Here is a 21,239-nt window from a genome sequence, read left to right as displayed (position 1 = left end):
TCCTTCTCTTTTACAGATGAAGCACGTGCTACACCCGTCCAGGACACAGCACAACGGAGACACAGACGCAGACGTGCAGCAGGGACCCGTTGCAAGGATTCTTTTCAGATTAAGACCCTGTGTAAACCTTTCTTACTGTCTCTTGTTGATACACATCCCCCGGTTTCCTACCATAGCCGAGGAGGAGGCTGGCGTTTTGGCATCGGCTGCGTCAGAAGTTCCCGTCTGTACCTGGACACTAGGGGCTTAGGGCATTGTTCTGCCCGGTATCATAAAGACCGAACACCTCAGGGAGTGTTCAGCGTCTCGAGTTAGGCCTTATATGCATCAGCTCCGAATCATGTCTTTGGTCAAATGTTGGGTTTGCCCGGCTCCTGTGTTTTGCTGCCTTACGTTCCGTATCACCGGCTAACGCGGCACCAGGAGAACTACTGCGATTGTGCCCCGGTTCGGCCGGGCGAGCACCTCAGTAGAGAAAGCCGAAAACTGACTGTCATGATATAGCGAGAGTCTGGTCAACCACTCGATCGACAATTGGAATGTTTAGAATTCCTTTGCTTTGACGAAGGACCGCTTCCCGGTCAGGCACATATGCACCCCGAGTTCGGAGATGAGCGGTGCCGCCAGGGGCTATATAGTAGCCCCACGTTCGAGCTCCTATGGCTAAGTGAAAGTGATAAAGCACTATAGTCCGGTTGCCTAGTTTGCTAAGCTATCACCTCCTTAAAAGGACCAAGACGTTGGATTAAGTGTGACAAGGCGTTTTTCTTTTTGCAAACACCCCCGCACCATGTGCGTGGGGGCTGAAGCCAAAGACTGCCATCTTTCAGATTATATATAAACATACGGCCGCACAGGAGATAGTTCAATACTTGAGCTCACAAGTATAAAAAGATATTGTATTATAAACATGATCTCAGAAATCATACATGTCACTCAAACATAACATTTTTTGAGCACTGCGACTCTATTAAACGAGCGCCCTGCAGGACTTCCTCAAAATAGTGCTCGGTGGGGAACCGGCTTCTATCCGAACCCCGGGATGCAACATCGGTGGCATCCATCTCAGCCCAGTATGTCTTACCACGGGCAAGAGCCATCCGCGCACCTTCTATACACGCCGACCGCTTCATCGCCCCAATACGCGGCACCGCCCCAAGGAATTGCTGCAACAAGCCAAAATAACTCTTCGGTTTGGGTCTTCCCGGCCACAGATGAGTGACCACATCCGTCATGGCAAGTCCGGACAATCTATTTAGCTCAGCCCACTCAACCAGCCGATCACTCAGCGGAAGTTGACGCTCCGGACTATGGAATTGAGACCAAAAAAGCTCTTCCATTTCGTGACCCTTCTGGCTTCGGAAGTGCACGACTGCGTCCGCCGCACTCGCTGCCAAGTCCGGATAAGGATCCTTCGCACCATACAATCGGCCAAGCTGAGCATACTTCGGATCCATGAACTTCCTGCGCAGCATAAAGGGCTTTCCAGCCACAATGTCTCGGATTTGACGCAGTTCCTCCTTCATAGCCCGCATCACACTACGGGCATCCTTGGCTTCGGCGTCGGCCTTCTTCAGGTCCTCTTGTTCCGCTCGACGTTCTCTTTCAAGAACATCCTGGCGGTCGGTAGCAACTTTTAATTTCGCGGCCATTCCGGCCATCTCCTCCCTGCTTCGGCAGTGAGCAGCCTTCTCGGCTTCTAGCTCTTCCGCTGCCTTCGAGGCAGCCGCCTCGCTTTTTCTGGCTTGCTCCTTGGCCCGAGCAAGTTCGGCTCGAAGGCCTTCCATAGCAGCAGCGCCATCTGCATCAAGCATACAAATTGTAAGGCACGGGCGTCAGCTCCCTTACTAGGCGACCGCGGAGCAACCATGTACCTTGTGACTCATCAAATCGTTTATTGACCAGCGAGATGTCCGCATCTGCAACGACGAGTTGCCTTCTCAGCTCGGCAAATCCATCAGTCGGCTGGCCACCGGATGATCCGCCACCTGCATAGGAAAGGCGGCATTCTATAGTTGAGATTACGATCCTTGGCACGCTATCGCTTTCGACAGCATACCAAGTCTCAGGGGCTACTATCTATACAGGGCGCACTTCATGTGCAAAACTGTCAAAAGGTACGTTATTTTTTGCATACCTCAAAGCCCGTCAGCAAGCTTCCGACGGCCTCATACAACCCGCTCTCGGCGGACGAGATCCTTTCAATAACCGTACTCATTAATGTGCGGTGATCTTCCGAGATGGACGCCCTCTTAAGCAAATCCTGCAGTTCCCCCGACCGTACTCCAGTGGGTGCCGAACTCTCAGGCCCCGCCGAACTCGGGGAGACCCTCCGCGACGACACCTCAGGGTCGTCCGCCCCGCACAATGGGGCGGCAGATGGAGGCATTTCACTCTCCATCATCTCCGGACGAAGGTCCCCCGAAGATGAGTTGTGCTGAGACAGGCTGAGATCCGAACTACAAGATGAAAACTTCGGTTACCCTCAAAAATTAAGCAGGGGTATTCACTATTACAAAATCCCTCCTTTTTTACTTACGGCTCGCTGGAGGGCTGATTCCTTCGAGGAGACAATGCGGCCGGGGCTCTCCCTGGCACAGGACCTTCCGGCACAGATTTCTTTCCCCGCTTCGAGGCCTTGGCCTTCGGGTCTTCGGAAGCTATCCTCTTCTCCCCCTGGAAGGAGGGACTCTCGATTCCTCCCTTACTGAAAGCCTCCTTGGCAGAGGTGGTAGTTCCCCTGTGCCCCCCTTCGCCCTCCTCTGAGGGCGCAACTTCCAACATTTTGATCAACACGGGATCTTTCGTCGTCTCAGGGAGGGGGGCCGGACACCGTATCAGTTTCGCTAGCGCTATCCACTCCTGTTCAAGGGATAGCTGGTTAAAGGGCAAACCCATGATAAATAAGTGGATAGTGTGTCCGGACACAGGGCTACTTACTTGAGTATCCGGGCGATTGCAGCTTAGGCCAGCGTCCTCGGTCAAGTCCGGACGCATCTCTTGCGATCCGAAGAACAGTTTGTACATCTCCATGGGTGTCAAATCCATAAAGTGTTGAAGAGCTCGTGGCCCCTCTGGATTAAATTCCCACAGGAGGAGGGGGCGACATTTGCAGGGCAGTAGGCGCCGGATCAGCATAACCTGTACTACTGCGACTAGATTGATCTCCCTTTCTTGGAGGCCTCGAATCCGATCCTGCAAAGGGGTACGTCTTTAGGCGGCCCCCAGTCACGCCCCATGTTGACCCATGACGTCAACTGTTGAGGAGGGCCCGAGCGGAAGACGGGCGGCAGCCTCTGCCTGCTGCCCCTGGGAGCGGTGATATAGAACCACTCCTATTGCCACATGCCGAGCTCCTCTTGAAAAGAGCCCTCGGACCATGGAGCATCGGCCCTCTTGCTTATAAACGCCCCTCCGCACTCTGCCTGACGCCCCTCGATCATCTTCGGCTCCACATTGAAGGTTTTGAGCCACAAGCCGAAGTGAGGGGTAGTGCGGAGAAAAGCTTCGCAAACGACAATAAACGATGAGATGTGGAGGATGGACTCCGGAGCCAAGTCATGGAATTCCAGCCCATAGTAAAACATGAGCCCCCTCACGAAGGGGTCCATCGGGAAGCCTAAACCCCTACGGAGGTGAGACACGAACACAACGCTCTCGCCGGGCTCGGGAGTAGGGATAACTTGCCCTCGGGCAGGCAACCTATGCGAAATCTCATAGGTCAAATACCTAGCGTCTCTCAGCTTCAACACGTCTTCTTCCGTGACGAAGGAGGGCATCCACCGGCCCCGAGGGTCGGAGCTGGACATTGTCGAAGGTCGAAGGTACCCGAATCTGGAGCCCTGGGTGTTGGAACTCGGGGGCGAGGGGCGGATTCGATTGAGGATTGAAGGAAAAGAACCGGCCTTGGTCTCATTATAAAGAGGAAGAATACCGAGAGCCGTCTCCGTGACCGTTTGGAACCCCCCTTCGATGGAGGGGATGTGGCGACGGGCGCGGTTGGGTTACCCACATCCGTATTGATGGGAATCCCGGAATAAGGGGAATACAATCTCTGCTTCGACAAGACGTGCCAAGGAAACCGCTTCGCTAAACGCGCTGGGGTGGTACAATAAAGACAATTTAAGTAAAGGCTTGGTAGTGGTGTGACGTCACGCCATCAAATACGTCAGCAGATTGAACTTGTGTAAATATTATTCTCTCTACGGTGGTATGTGGAAATTATTTTGCAGAGCCGGACACTATCCTGGTGTTCATAATCTTCTATGAATTATTCGGAGGGAGAACCCGCCTTGCAATGCCGAAGACAACATGCGCGCCGGACTCTTCGTCATTGAAGCCTGGTTCAGGGGCTACTGAGGGAGTCCCGAACTAGGGGGTGTCCGGATAGCCGAACTATCATCATCGGCCGGACTCCAAGACTATGAAGATACAAGATTGAAGACTTCGTCCCGTGTCCGGATGGGACTTTCCTTGGCGTGGAAGGCAAGCTTGGCGATACGGATATGTAGATCTCCTACCATTGTAACCGACTCTGTGTAACCCTAGCCCTCTCCGGTGTCTATATAAACCGAATGGCTTTAGTCCATAGGAGGAGGAACAATCATACCATAGGCTAGCTTCTAGGGTTTAGCCTCCTTGATCTCGTGGTAGATCTACTCTTGTAACCCACATCATCAATATTAATCAAGCAGGACGTAGGGTTTTACCTCCATCAAGAGGGCCCGAACCTGGGTAAAAACATCGTGTCCCTCGTCTCCTGTTACCATCCGCCTAGACGTACAGATCGGGACCCCCTACCCGAGATTCGCCGGTTTTGACACCGACATTGAGCAACAGCCTTAATAAGTGTCTCTTTACCGCCAGAGGAGAGTAACTTCTCCTTCCATCCGATGACCAACTGGTTTATTCTGTCAATCAGGTACTCAAAAGAATCACTCCTATCAACTCCTACCATTGCAGGTAGGCCAAGGTATTTGTCATTGAGAGCCTCAGTGTCAATATTTAGTTGCTGGCATATGACAACTTTCTCCTGTACCGGAGTGTTTGCACTGAAAAAAATGCTGGACTTTGCATCACTAACCAGTTGACCTGAGCTCGCACAGTAGTCATCGAGTACCCTTCGGAGGCACGCCGCATTAGACTCCTCCGCTTTCATTAGGATCAAAGAATCGTCAGCGAAAAGCAAATGTGAAATTTGCGGTGCCTCCCTACATACCTTGACCCCTATAAGCGAGCCATCATTCTCTTCTGCCTGGAGCATACTGGATAGCGCCTCCGCACATATCAAAAACAAGTAAGGTGACAACGGGTCGCCTTGTCGAAGCCCCCAAGTAGGAGAGAAACCCTCTGTACAGCAGGAGTTATATCTCACATTATATGACACCGAAGACACACATTCCATCATCAACTCAATCCGCTGCTCCGCAAAACCCAGTCTCTGCATTACTCGCCTGAGAAAGCACCATTCAACTCGATCATACGCCTTGTGCATGTCAAGCTTTACTGCACAAATGCCAGACTTCCCTTTCTTCCTCTTAATTGTGTTGACACACTCATAAGCTATTAGTATGTTATCTGTGATCAATCTCCCCGGGACGAAGGCACTTTGCGTTGGGCTTATAACTTCCGGGAGAATCACCTTAAACCGACTCGCAAGCATCTTGGAAATGATTTTGTACACCACATTGCATAAGCTAATCGGCCTGAACTGCGTGATGCTCGTGGGATTTTCCACCTTCGTCGACATCAGGAGGAGTTGTTTCTCGCTCGGAGCACTCTGCGGCTGAATCTTCGGAAGAGAAAAGCACTTCTAGATCAGAGAGGTGCTGATAAACCAGATGCTTGATCTCGGACATGGCGCCGCCATCGCAGACAGCGTTGAGATTGGGCAGGGCAACCGTGGTGCCCGTGGCGAGGTGCGACAGGTGGCTGGAGAGATCGCGGGCATCGACGACGATAGACCACCCGCGCGACAAGGGGAATACGAGCGTGTAGTCTGAACCGTCTTGGACGTCTGTGGCGTTCAAAGGGGAATGAGGCAGGAGGCGCGGTGCTGGTTCCACGGCGGCGCGCCACGTCCGGCAGACTGAGCGGAAGGTGGTGAGCCCCTTGACGGCGTTGCGGGTCCTCTGCGCGATGAGATTCAGGACGTCCAAGGGGATCTTGGAGAGCCAGTCGGGCTGCTCGTGCTCCGCCATCGATCGTCCTGTGGCTTTCGCCTATGAAGAGGCCGAGTTTATTTTATGGACGTCACTTGGAAAACTTGGTCCACGAGGAACTGACCGAATCAAAATCTAATACTCCTATTTACTGTATAATATCTATCTACTAAAGGAAAGATATTTAGTAATATACGTGTGTTTGTTGAACTACGACTCTAACTGATGCCCGGTTCCAGCCCAAAGGACGCATCCGGACTTAGAGTTGTATTTTGGTCTCAAAGAAAAAAGTTCTATTTTTATGAGAGCTTTTATTCATTCGTCACAACGTTTATAGGGACGAAAAGAAGATCACCGGGATGGCCTAAGCAAGCATGGCGGCCAACGCCTAGAGTAAGAGCATGCTTTTGCTAAATTGTGTGCCTCAAAATTCGAGATTCTAAATTCATGTCTAAAACTACTAGACTGAAAAACAGAAGAACGATCGATTGCTTCTAGCTACTACGTCCATGCAATCTGATGCAACCGAGATGTGATCGATATATAGGTCCTCGGCCAGCACAATTGCTTCTCTGTTTGCCAAAGCTTCAAGTGTAGCTTGATCATCGATGTTGCTGAATATATATCACCGCCGAGGCCCCTAAGAACAGACCATCTTTGTCTCTGCAGATCGCACACACAGCTCCAAATCCTCCTGCTCGCGGCACCGCCGGATCAACGTTCACCTTTGCATGGCCGTCAGGAGGAGGGATCCATTGCCGTGGTCTTGTCGATGCACTTGCTGCCCCTGTTCTGCACGTTCGGTTGCAACACTTCGATCTCTGAAAGAAAGGATGCCACAATACCGTGTACAGAAGCTGGGCTTTGAAAGATGTCTTCGTGTATAGCTTTGCGCCATGCGCTCCATACCGCCCAGAGCGTGACGATCATCTCAGTGATCTCGGCTGAAGACATTTTCGATAAAGGGAATATATTAATATCACGAAGATACCAATTACATCCAGTCTCTGCACCAGCAAGACATCGAAAGACATCACAAAAATAAAAAAGAGAGAAATATATATAAAAAAGACCCGTCGCAGTGATGAAACACTCGCAACAGCAACACTCTAACCACCACCAAAGACAACACACGGACAACATAAGAGGTTCTTCAAAAGCGATGCCTCCAAGAAGAAAACAATGCACAAGCATTGTCGTCGCCCGATCAAGGATCTTGAGTTTTCACCCTGGAGAGAGCCTGAGATCCCAAAAACAATGCCTTCGCAAGACCATTGCTAGACACAACCAATGAAGGCCAGACCTTGGGCTTTCACCCTGTAGATCTCGGCTCGGTACTCAAGAAACACCCCCCAAAATGTTGTCCGCCTGTGTTGCTGCCCCCTCCTGCAAGTCCGCTGCAGCAAGCCCTCAACACCGGACACATAGGAAAAAACTTGTGCCGCCAGTCTTCAACGTAGCCAAAACTCCTCTCCGTCATTACAAGTCTCCAATCTCAGCCACCATGATTTTCTTCACCGCTGTCAAGGCCATGAAAATCTATACTTAGACGTGTCCCACGACACCGACAAGACAGCGAAGCTTCGCGTCACGCCCTCATGAAGCCTCTCTGGCTGAAGGTGAGGGCGTGCCCGACCGGATCAATTCCGATCTAAATTTCTAGTGGCGCCATGCACGAGTAAATAGCATAAAACTACTACTTTACAGGCTAGGGTTCCAAAAAACTACTAGTTTTTAATTTTTCGCTGATAACTATCAAGTCGGGGGTTGGCTGTTTCAAAAAACCCTAAATACTCGTTGCTAGCGATTTAAACCGTTTTATGACAGGTCGGGTCCACTCCTGAACAATCTGTTAGTTTGACCGTTTTGTTTGACCGTTAACTTACATGTGGGACCCACGTGTAAGTTGCCTCTTCTTCCTCTTATCTTCTCTTCTCTCTTCCTGTCTCTTTCTTCTTCCTCTCCCTCTCCCGACAACCACCACCCACCGACGGCCACCTCCACCATCCGTCCCGCGCCAAGACAAGCTCGACCGTGGGAACGAACGCCGCGAGGAGGAGCAGCCGCAGCGCAGGAGCACGGGCCGTGCCATGGCCAGGGGCTCAGGCCGTCGCTAGCCCCGCGCCATGGCTAGGAGCGCACCAAGGAGCAGGGGCCGCCGCGAGCCGCGCCATGGCCAGGGGCTCGGGCCGCCAGCAGCCGCGCGCCATGGCCAGGAGCACGCTCAAGAGCAAGGGCCGCCGCGAGCCGCGCCATGGCCAGGGGCTCGGGCCGCCAGCAGCCGCGCGCCATGGCCAGGAGCTCCTCCACCTAGCCCGTTCATCACCAGCGAGCTGCTCCACAAGGAACGTGGCAGCCGAGCCGCCGCCTTTCCCTTGGCCGGCGATCTGGCCGCCGGCGTGCCACGCCGTTCCTGATTGCTTTTCCAGAAAACATCAGGGACCCGATTGCTTTTTCCAGAAAATATCAGGGACCCGATTGCTTTTTTTAAAAAGTTACAGGGACCTGATTGCTTTAAAAAAACTTACATAGATACTGACATATGAGCCCTACATGTAAGGTAACAGTCAATCAAACGGTCAAACAAACGGTTCTCTTATGTGCGGGTCCCAACTGTCATAATCACGATCAATTTTAAAGCACTCCATGATTAGAGTTTTTTGAAACAGCCAACCCCTGACTTGGTAGTTATCAGCGAAAAATTGAAAACCGATAGTTTTTTGAAACCCTAATCTGTAAAGTAGTAGTTTTATGCTATTTACTCCGCCATGCACCAAAAGCCGGGATCTCCAAGAGGAAGACCGGAAAACGTCGGTGTCAAGATCGAGGAGGCCGGCATGAAGCAGATCGAATTTATGAAGCACGAAGAAATAGCAGGGCCAACCACCGCGAGTCTCTCCTGGATCATGACGAGCAGATCTTGGAAGTGGCCTGACAAACTCCCCCCGACGCAGGCCCAAACGGCCACGACGCCGGTAACCGCCGCCACACCCATGTGAGGACGCTATGTCAGCCGCCGATCGCCGCGATCCCGAGCCCCAGAGCGCGCCGACGCACCTCCCAACCTGCTGCCCTACAGGACGGAAGCCGCCGCGGGAGAGGACGGAAGCCGCCGTCGGCCGCGCGGGCTTCGCCCGGCGGCGCGGCGAGAGAAGGGGTAAGAGCGGCGCTGGTGCATGGATCGCTGGCCGCGCCCCGGCGCCCGAGTCGTCGTGGGTTGGGCGACGCGGGGCGATCCTTTTTTCGCGGAGGGGCTCGTGCGTCAAGTAGTTGGCCGTACAACACACAGTTGTGAAGTACTCGGCTGAAGACATACCATCATGCATAGCAAAAAGCCATTTCTTGGCATTTGGTTCTTGATTCAGCATCATATGTTCAACCGAAACTTCATCAGCAAGGGCCCATATGCACCTGGACATATTGCAACGCAACAGGGAATGACGCCAATTATCCTCAGCTCCACACAACGTGCATGCGTCAGATGTGGCCATATTTCGGTGGTTTAAAAGATCCCCACATTCTCATTCATTCTGAAATTTAAATTTCTTGACAATTTTGCAGCGCATCAGTTACTTTATAGGTTACTTTGCAAGCGTCCATCTTATCATCACCCAGCAAGTTGATCAGAATGAGCACAATGATATTTTGATTCTTCATTAAATTTTGGGAATATGTTATTTTCATTGAAAAAATGCCTGGAAATTAGTAATATTTTTCTAAGACTCTGCTGCCGTGTGAGGTGCTTTGAGTAGTCTGCACATGTGGTGATCACCGGTTCAGGGAAGAATTGAACAATAAGAACTGAAAGCTTTTCCATACAACATCAGTGAGCATTGTCATTTGACATGTGCATTAAAAAAATAAAAAGCAACATCAATGAAAATCAGTGAACAACATCTAGAATTTGACATGTGCTTGATGCTCTCTCGATTCCTCTGGGCTGCTTCCTGCATGCTCTATTTGTGCTTTTGGTTATGTCTGTTCCTGAGTGCCTTTGTACCACTTTGGTCTATCCCTCTGTGTGGGCGTTTGTCCCCTTTGCTCCTGCGCGAGCATTGAACATTTGGTCTGATAGGTTTAGACTATGTGGTGCCGTCGGGTTTTCGCCCCACAGCAGATATCTTGATGGCGAGTTTCTGCAGTGGGTTTACAGGTGATGCTTTGAACTCGCTTTCCTCTTTCCCGCTTCCCCGTCTCCTTCTTTGTCGTGAACTGATGTATTTCCGTTATGTTAAGTAATGGAACGGGGTTATGCCCGGTTCAAAAAAAAAACATGAAGCACTGTGTATTATATACAAATATTAGTCATTAGAAGGCTAACCACGAAGATGAATTCTGAATTTACGAACCAACTGGAATCAGTGTGGGCGCAAATTTCAGAAAAGAATCTCGGAACAACTATTGGGTAGCATTTTATAGATAAGCTATCAACTTCCATATTTTGTAACACCACATACAAACTAATGTACTCTATGTAGTGGAACAGAGAATTATGTATCTACACTCGACAACAAAATTAATTCTTAGGGGAAGACGCTTCGAAGTGGATTTAGTTGCAGTAGTTGCTAAGGTGCAGCAGTCTAGTCAACAATGTAAGATACAAAAACATTGTCTTGTACAGCTAAATCAAAATAAGAAGAAACAACAGACTAGGTGTGCACGGGAGATAGCGATGAACGGAAAAACTGATTGATATGTTCGGCCGCCGTCGCTGGGGTCGGCGGGGCTGCCTGCCGCGGGTCGAGGCGGGACGGCCGGTGGTCCTCGCCCGCCGGCACCAGCTCAGGCTGGGGTGGCCGCAGCGGGCCGGGGTGGTGCGATCGCACCCAGGCCGCCGCGCCGGGGAATCAGAGTGTGACACCCGGTCAGCCTCCCCCCCCCCCCCCCGCCGCACTACGTCGCGAGGCCGACTCAGAATCGGTTTGGGCCGATGCAGACGCAGGCGCAGCCACCGCAAAACACGGGTGCTGGAGGTGTTTCGGGAACGCCCCGGGGAGATGATGGGTACAATGCTTATGGAGATGGCCAGCACCGTGGTTCTTCGACGACTGGCGGTGGCCGAGGATATGCCTGGCAGAGTGACGGAACGGCGGAGAGACCTTTTCTCGGTCCTCCGGGTGGTTTTGTTGAGGGGGCGTCTGGCCCGGGCAATCGGCAGCGGGGAGCCTACCGCGGTCATCGTGGTGGTCGAGGTGGACGGTTTCGTCAACGGCAGCCTCCTCCGCCTGTGGTCGTCGGCCCGACTCCCGCCACTGGGGCTGCCGAGGAGTCGGTGCTGTCCGGTCAGGCTATGGATGTGGTGACGGAGCTCGCTAATGCTGAGATACCCGGGAGTGAGACCACGGTGTCGGCGTCAGTGGAGGCGACAGACAGGGCTGACTCAGACAGGGCATCCAAGTGGGCACGCAAGAAGGAGAAAATATTGTGCTATCGGTGTGGAGAGAAAGGTCGTTTTATTGCTGAGTGCGTGGCTGACCTATGTGACACCTGTGGCAAGCCGGCACATGATTCAGGGGTTTGTCCGATTTTGCGTGATCAGGCGTCGTCTCTTATGATGTATGGAGTGTACTGTGCTGAGCTCACGTTCTTTGAGTCTTCTGATGCGATGGACATCCCTGATGAGACCCAGAGTCTGACCATTGGGGTTGTCAAAGTTACTAGAGGAGAGGTATCTGAGACTCAGATTGTGCAGAGGCTGAAGGAGTTAGCTCCTGGTGACTTCCAGTGGGAGCTTGTTAGTCTCGAGGCAAATATGTTTAGGGTTGAGTTCCCTTCAATTGAGGATTTGCAGAGACTTCTGAGTTTTGGGATGTGCAAAGTGCTGGGTACTGATGGTATCCTTGAGTTTCATGAGTGGAAGAAGGTCGAACCTCAGGGTAAGCCTCTTACTCAGGTTTGGCTGTGTTTTTCCAGGGCTCCCTCGAAGCCGGTGCAGGATGCTAGGGCCGTGGCTAGCTTGGGCATTATGATGGGGAAGACTGAGAGGGTGGATATGGCTTTTACCAGAGCTCACGGGATTGCCCGACTGCTGGTCAGTGTTCTGGATATCGAGTTCATGCCTGATGTGGTCAAGTGGACATATCGAGGCCAGATTTATAACCTCTTGATTGAGTTTGAGGATGAGGATCTGTTCACCGAGGCGGCAAACGGGACTGATGTTGACATGCACGAGGGAGACGACAGCTCGGGAGCTAAGGAGGCACCGGTCGATGATGCTGGACGAGAGTTGTCCAAGGGACCGGGGCCCGTTTCTCAGACGCCAGGGGATGGGACGGTACCACCCTCCTCGGTGCCTATGACCTCTATGAGATTTGGGTCTTTCGAGCCTGCCTCTGTGCCTTCGAGACTTTGGAGTGAGCGGATGGAGTCTGACTATGTTTTTGAGAGCACATTACCTGCTTTGGATTTTCAGGATGCTGTGAGCCCCGTCCTTGGGGCCTTGCCGACCTCGGTCAAGGGAGAGGAGGAGGAGTCTAGGCAGGTGGCCACTCCCTCTCTTGCACAGCTCATGGACTCTCCTCAGGATGAGGTTCCATCGGTGGTGGTCTTACCTTTGGGAGGGGGTCAGGGGCAGGTGGCCTCGCTTCCCTCTTCTCCTCTAGCGGTGCCGGAGCTGCAGGTGGCGGTTCCGCTTTCTGAGGGGGGCTCGGGGCAGGCGGCCTCGGCGCCCTCTTCTCCTCTTGCGGTGGATGAGGTTTCAGTGGTGGAGGTACTACCTTCGGGAGGGGGTCCGGGGCAGGTGGCCTCGGCACCATCTTCTCCTCTCATGGTACTGGAGCTGCAGGGGCGGCTCCGCCTTCTGGAGGGAGATCGGGGCAGGTGGCCTCGATGCTTTCTTCCACTGGGATGCCTAGGGTGGCCGCCCCTAATGCAGCACCGGTGAACTCCCCTTGCCAGAGAGCTGGGGTGGGTGGGGAGTACGGGCAGGTGGCCCATGCATTCCCCTCCCCATCTCGTTCAGGCGTTCCCAGTGTTTCGTCGACGGAGGCCGACCGGCTGCCTGTTGGGGGTGAGGCAGGTGGCCCCACCCCAAGCAGGCCCACTCGTGAGGAGGTCATTGCATTTGGAGGGATTTCGGATCCGGTCTCTGTGGGGCGGCGGTTGAGCTGCCATCTCCAGGATCATCCAGAGGTTGATGACATATAGCAGCGGTGCACCATAAGGGCGGCCAAGCTTCGTGAAGTTGAGGTCACTACTGGTATGTCAGTTAATACCTCTAATTCCATTTTGCATTTTTCTAATGATGAGATTATTAATAATGCAAACTAGTTAGGAGTTTCACTAGGTAGTAATGATAGTGAAATTTCAAATTCCGTCAATGATATCCTGGATTTAGAGGCGGAGCTGGCTTTAGAGATGATTCGTAACTTAGCTGCGGTTAAACCCATGAGCGATTCCGAGTTTGATGCTTTGGGGGTCAGGGTGCTCAATAACTTTTGTGCGGATCTTGTAACACCCCTACCGGAGTCTGAGGAGGAGGATGGTACATCTGAGAATGCAGTGGTTAGAGCCTCTGAGCCTGGTTGTGAGGACCAGCTGGAGTGTCAGAACCAACCTAAACGCAAGTGGAAGCGGAAGATATACCCGGCTTCCGCTGTGCGTAGGAGTTCTAGGATCCATATGGCTAAAAAAATTCATGACGAAAAATGAAAGGAATCTTTTGGAATAGCAGAGGTCTGAAAGACTTGGCTAAAAGAAGGTTTCTTGCAGAGGCTTCCATTGAGCATAGGCTGGATTTTATCGCTTTGTCGGAAACTGGTAGAGATCATTTTTCACCACAATTTCTCAATACTTTATCGGGAGGGATTGATTTTGACTGGCATTGTCTGCCACCGAGAGGAAGATCGGGTGGGATCTTACTCGGAGTTAGATGCGATTCGCTCGAAGTCCAAAGTGTGGTGATGGGAGATTTTGCAATTAAGTTTCGAGTGAGGTCGAAGGCCGATGGTTTTAATTGGGCTCTGGTGGCGGTATATGGTGCCGCACAGCCCAAGCTCAAACCTGATCTTTTGGCTGATCTGGTTCGGATTTGCGGCTCTGAGCAGCTTCCAATCCTGGTGGGGGGTGATTTCAACATTATTAGAAGGCGTGAGGAGAAGAACAATGATAACTTTGATGGGAGATGGTCCTTCATGTTTAATACTATCATTGAAAGCTTGGATCTGAGAGAGATAGAGCTTTCGGGAAGAAAGTTCACCTGGGCTAATGCGTTGCCAAATCCGATGTTTGAAAAGTTGGATCTAGTGCTGGCTAGTGTCGAATGGGAACAGAAGTTTCCCTTCGTAACAGTTCAGGCACTTTCACGTGGTATTTCTGACCACACGCCTTTATTTCTTGATTCCGGTGAAACTACCCACTTGGGAAACAAAAATGTGTTTTCGTTCGAGCTGGCTTGGTTTGAACGAGACGGCTTCTTTGATCTCGTAGCCAGGGAATGGGCTAAGGATGCAGGAGATAGGACTGCGCTTGAGCGTTGGCAAAATAAGATTAGGCACTTGAGAAGTTTCCTATGTGGGTGGGCTAAGCATCTTAGTGGGATTTATAAGGTCGAAAAGGAAAGGCTCCTTACCATTATTCAGTCCCTAGATGTAAAAGCAGAAACCACGGAGATGAGATTGAAAGAGCTTCTTCGTGAAGAGGAACTAAAGTGGGCCTTGTGGGCCAAGGTCCGACGAGTTGTCCAGGGGGACACGAACACTCAATTCTTTCACATGATTGCCAATGGCAAGCACAGAAAGAAGAGGATCTTTCAGCTTGAACAAGATGATGGAACAATTGTAGGACAGGAGAACCTCAAATTATATATTACCGAGTATTACAAGCAGTTGTTTGGGCCTCCAGAGGAGAACTGTGTCTCTCTGGATGAGTCTAGGATTGAGGATGTTCCTCAACTTACTGCTATTGAGAATGATATTTTGGCTACCCCTTTCTCTGAGAAAGAGGCGTTTGAGGCCATCTCGCAGATGAAAAATAATAAGGCTCCCGGCCCGGATGGATTCCCGGCAGAGTTCTATAAGAAGTGCTGGCATATTATTAAGGGGGATTTGTTGCCGTTGTTCCATGATTTATTCTCTGGACAGCTTCAGCTTTTTCATCTAAATTTTGGAACGATAACACTTCTTCCTAAGAAAACAGAGGCCGTGAGAGTTGAGCAATTCAGGCCCATCTGTCTTATTAATGTTAGTTTCAAAAAATTTACTAAGGTCGGGACTAATAGGCTCACGCAGATTGCGCATTCTGTGGTGCAGCATTCCCAAACTGCTTTCATGCCGGATAGGAACATCCTTGAAGGGGTTGTGGTCCTTCATGAAACGCTCCACGAGATTCACACGAAAAAACTAGATGGTGTTGTTTTCAAGGTGGATTTCGAGAAAGCGTACGATAAAGTCAAATGGCCTTTCCTTCAACAGGCCTTACACATGAAGGGTTTTGATGAAGTCTGGAGATGCCAGGTAGAATCCTTCACGCAGAAAGGGAGTGTTGGAATTAAAGTGAATGATGACATAGGTCATTATTTCCAAACACACAAGGGCCTGAGACAAGGTGATCCAATGTCTCCTATTCTTTTCAACATAGTGGTTGATATGTTGGCAATTTTGATAGGACGGGCAAAGGAGGCCGGTCAGGTGGGTGGCTTGGTGCCTCATCTAGTTGATGGAGGTGTGTCCATCTTGCAGTATGCTGATGATACGATCATCTTTTATGGAGCACGACTTGGTAAAAGTGAGAAATATGAAGCTGGTGTTGTGCTTATTTGAACAATTGACCGTGTTAAAGATTAACTTTCATAAAAGCGAATTGTTCTATTTTGGTAGAGCCAGTGAGGAACAAGATGCTTATAGGCAATTGTTTGGACGCGAATTGGGGACTTTACCTTTCACGTACTTAGGTATACCCATTCACCATCGTAAGCTGACAAACAGAGAATGGAAGTGTACTGAGGATCGGTTTGAGAAGAAACTGAGTTGCTGGAGGGGCAAACTTATGTCATACGGCGGCCGATTGATTCTTATTAATTCGGTACTCACTAGTATGCCTATGTTTCTCTTATCCTTCTTTGAAGTCCCAGTTGGTGTTAGGAAAAGGCTGGACTTCTATTGATCCCGATTCTTCTGGCAGAGTGATGAACTAAAGAGAAAATACAGACTCGCCAAATGGGACATCATTTATAGACCAAAGGACCAGGGGGGCCTTTGAAGGAAATATGCCCTAGAGGCAATAATTAAGTTATTATTTATTTCCTCATATCATGATAAATGTTTATTATTCATGCTAGAATTGTATTAACCGGAAACATGATACATGTGTGAATACATAGACAAACATATAGTCACTAGTATGCCTCTACTTGACTAGCTCATTAATCAAAGATGGTTATGTTTCCTAACCATAGACATGTGTTGTCATTTGATTAATGGGATCACATCATTAGGAGAATGATGTGATTGACATGACCCATTCCGTTAGCCTAGCACTTGATCGTTTAGTATATTGCTATCGCTTTCTTCATGACTTATACATGTTCCTGTAACTATGAGAATTATGCAATTCCCGTTTACCGGAGGAACACTTTGGGTACTACCAAACGTCACAACGTAACTGGGTGATTATAAAGGAGTACTATAGGTGTCTCCGAAGGTACATGTTGAGTTGGCGTATTTCGAGATTGGGTTTTGTCACTCCGATTGTCGGAGAGGTATCTCTGGGCCCTCTCGGTAATGCACATCATTATAAGCCTTGCAAGCAATGTGACCAAATGAGTTGGTTACGGGATGGTGCATTACGGAACGAGTAAAGAGACTTGCCGGTAACGAGATTCAACTAGGCACTACTAGGAAAAGGGCTATAGATGGAATTGACACTAATGGCGCACCAGACATGTGGTGTGCCATTACTATATACTAATGGCGCACCATGTGTTGGTGCGCCATTAGTGTCCAAATACTAATGGCACACCACATCCACGGTGCGCCATTAGTAAAAATATATTTTTTAAAATTTTGTTCAAAACTACTAATGGCGCACCGTGGGAGTGATGCGCCATTACTAGTTGAACTAGTAATGGCGCACCACTCCCACGGTGCGCCATTAGTAAAAAAAAATTTAAAACTTTTTTTGAATTTTTTTCAAAACTACTAATGGCGCACCGTGGGTGTGGTGCGCCATTACTAGTTAAACTAGTAATGGCGCACCATGCCACGGTGCGCCATTAGTAACCTTGGCCACCACTTCCACCGAATGCACCCCCCCCCCCGTGGATCGCCTTTTCAGTTTTTAAAAAAATAAAAGAAAATGATAAAAATGTCAAAAAAATAAAAGAAAATAAGTTTCCCATGTGATATGTGGCCTAGTTGTTGGGAAAATTTGCAAATATGAATTTTGACTTCATTTGCAAAATCTCGCGAGAATTTGTAAAAATGGGCATAACTTTTGCATACTAACTCGGATGAAAAAGTTTTTATATGAAAAATCATCTATTCGAAAAGTTACATCCAAATTTAACTGGGGGAACCCCGTTAAAATTTTTCAAAATCCTCAAAAACCTAACAGAAAAAAAGATACGGGGCTTTTAAGATCTGGAGAGGCAAAAAAAATAAAAAAAATTCAAACTTACTAATGGCGCACCTACCCATGGTGCGCCATTACTATCTTCCCGCCTTCAAAATTCAAAATAAGTCAAAAAAATAAAAAAAAGTTACTAATGGCGCACCTGACCATGGTGCGCCATTAGTATCTTCCCTCCTTCAAAATTCAAAATAAGTCAAAAAAAATAAAAAAACAATTACTAATGGCGCACCTGCCCGTGGTGCGCCATTAGTATCTTCCCGCCTTCAAAATTCAAAATAAATAAAAAAAATTAAAAAAATTACTAATGGCGCACCTGCCCGCGGTGCGCCATTAGTATGCCGTATATATGGCTGGTCCTCTCCTCCTCTCTTCATTTCATCTTCCCTTCTCTCCTCCACCATACTTCTCCTCTCCGGTGACCTCCTCCTCCTCTTCGGCGACCTGCTCCTCCCTCCTCCCTCCTCCCCTCCCCTCCCCTCATGGTTTCTTCTACCTCCTCTCCGGCGACCTCCTCCTCCCTCCTCCCTCCTCCCCTCCCCTCCCCTCCCCTCATGGTTTCTTCTCCCTCCTCTCCGATGAGCTCCTCCTCCCTCCTCTCCGGTGAGCTCCTCCTCCCTCCTCTCCGGTGAGCTCCTCCTCCCTCCTCTCCGGTGAGCTCCTCCTCCCTCCTCTCCGGTGAGCTCCTCCTCCCTCCTCTCCGGTGAGCTCCTCCTCCCTCCTCTCCGGTGAGCTCCTCCTCCCTCCTCTCCGGTGAGCTCCTCCTCCCTCCTCTCCGGTGAGCTCCTCCCATCCCCTCATGGTTTCTCCTTCCTCCTCTCCAGCGACCTCCTCCTCCTCCTCTCCGGCGAACTCCTCTCCGGCAAAAGACCATGGCAACAAGATCCAAAAATAGGAACAAAATTTGAAATAATGTCGTGCCAAAAAACAAGCAAAAAAACGAGCAAAAAATGGGCAAAAAATCACGATCCAGATCTAGATTCAAAATGGCGCATCACTAATGGCGCATCACAGGACAGTGCGCCATTAGTATGCCGCGGTTACTAATGGCGCATCCAGTTGTGGTGCGCCATTAGTATCCAAAGCACCTGGGTATACATGGCCCCTGGGAGGCATACTAATGGCGCACCGTGGCCTATACTAATGGCGCACCAGTGGTGCGCCATTAGTATACCAGATACTAATGGCGCACCACTGGTGCGCCATTAGTAAAAATTACTAATGACGTGCTAGTAATGGCGCACCGGTGATGCGCCATTAATGGCCAAATTAGGTGCGCCATTAGTAGTGGTTTTTCTAGTAGTGAGGTATTGGATACCGACGATCAAATCTCGGGCAAGTAACATACCGATGACAAAGGGAACAACGTATGTTGTTATGCGGTTTGACCGATAAAGATCTTCGTAGAATATGTAGGAACCAATATGGGCATCCAGGTTCTGCTATTTGGTTATTAACCAAGAATAGTTCTAGGTCATGTCTACATAGTTCTCGAACCCGTAGGGTCCGCACGCTTAACATTACGATGACAGTTTTATTATGAGTTTATAAGTTTTGATGTACCGAAGTTTGTTCGGAGTCCCGGATGTGATCACGGACATAACGAGGAGTCTCGAAATGGTCGAGACATAAAGATCGATATATTGGAAGCCTATATTTGGACATCGGAATCGTTCCGGGTAAAATCGGCATTTTACCGGAGTACCGGGAGGTTACCGGAACCCCCCGGGGGGTTATTGGGCCTACATGGGCCTCGAGGGAGAAGAGGGAAGGAGGCAGGAAGGGGCCGCGCGCCCCTCCCCTTCCTAGTTCGAATAGGACAAGGGAAGGGGGGCGGCGCCCCCCCCTTTCCTTCCCCTCTTCCTCCTCTTCCCCCCCTTCTCCTATTCCAACTAGGAAAGAAGGGAGTCCTACTCCCGGTGGGAGTAGGACTCCCCCCTTGGCGCGCCCTCCTTGGCCGGCCGCCTCCTCCCCCCTGGCTCCTTTATATACGGGGGCGGGAGGCACCCCATAGACACACAAGTTGATCTACGGATCGTTCCTTAGCCGTGTGCGGTGCCCCCTTCCACTATATTCCACCTCGGTCATATCGTCGCGGAGTTTAGGTGAAGCTCTACGCCGGTAGAGCATCATCATCGTCACCACGCCGTCGTGCTGACAGAACTCATCCCCGAAGCTTTGCTGGATCGGAGCCCGGGGATCGTCATCGAGCTGAACGTGTGCTGAACTCGGAGGTGCCGTACGTTCGGTGCTTGGATCGGTCGGATCGTGAAGACGTACGACTACATCAACCGCGTTGTGCTAATGCTTCCTCTTACGGTCTACGAGGGTGCGTGGACAACACTCTCCCCTCTCGCTGCTATGCCATCACCATGATCTTGCGTGTACGTAGGAATTTTTTTTGAAATTACTACGTTCCCCAATAGTGGCATCCGAGCCTGGTTTTATGCGTAGATGTTATATGCACGAGTAGAACACAAGTGAGTTGTGCGCGATACAAGTCATACTGCTTACCAGCATGTCATACTTTGGTTCGGCGGTATTGTGAGATGAAGCGGCCCGGACCGACATTACGCGTACTCTTATGCGAGACTGGTTTCACCGTTGCGAGCACTCGTGCTTAAAGGTGGCTGGCGGGTGTCTGTCTCTCTCACTTTAGCTGAATCGAGTGTGGCTACGCCCGGTCCTTGCGAAGGTTAAAACAGCACTAACTTGACGAACTATCGTTGTGGTTTTGATGCGTAGGTAAGAACGGTTCTTGCAAAGCCCGTAGCAGCCACGTAAAATTTGCAACAACAAAGTAGAGGACGTCTAACTTGTTTTTGCAGGGCATGTTGTGATATGATATGGTCAAGACATGATGCTATATTTTATTGTATGAGATGATCATGTTTTGTAACCGAAGTTATCGGCAACTGGCTGGAGCCATATGGTTGTCGCTTTATTGTATGAAATGCAAACACCCTGTAATTGCTTTACTTTATCTCTAAGCAGTAGCGATAGTCGTAGAAGCAATAGATGGCGTAACGACAACGATGCTACGATGGAGGTCAAGGTGTCGCGCCGGTGACGATGGTGATCACGGCGGTGCTTGGAAGATGGAGATCACAAGCACAAGATGATGATGGCCATATCATATCACTTATATTGATTGCATGTGATGTTTATCCTTTATGCATCTTATCTTGCTTTGATTGATGGTAGCATTTTCAGATGATCTCTCACTAATAATCAAGAAGTGTTCTCCCTGAGTATGCACCGTTGCGAAAGTTCTTCGTGCTGAGACACCACGTGATGATCGGGTGTGATAGGCTCTACGTTCAAATACAACGGGTGCAAAACAGTTGCACACGCGGAATACTCAGGTCATACTTGACGAGCCTAGCATATATAGATATGGCCTCGGAACACGGAGACCGAAAGGTCGAACGTGAATCATATAGTAGATATGATCAACATAGTGATGTTCACCATTGAAACTACTCCATCTCACATGATGATCGTACATGGTTT

The sequence above is a fragment of the Triticum aestivum genome, chromosome 3B, assembly GCF_018294505.1.
Source record: "Triticum aestivum cultivar Chinese Spring chromosome 3B, IWGSC CS RefSeq v2.1, whole genome shotgun sequence".
Classification (NCBI taxonomy): domain Eukaryota; kingdom Viridiplantae; phylum Streptophyta; class Magnoliopsida; order Poales; family Poaceae; genus Triticum; species Triticum aestivum.
Note: the sequence above shows the minus strand (reverse complement) of the source record.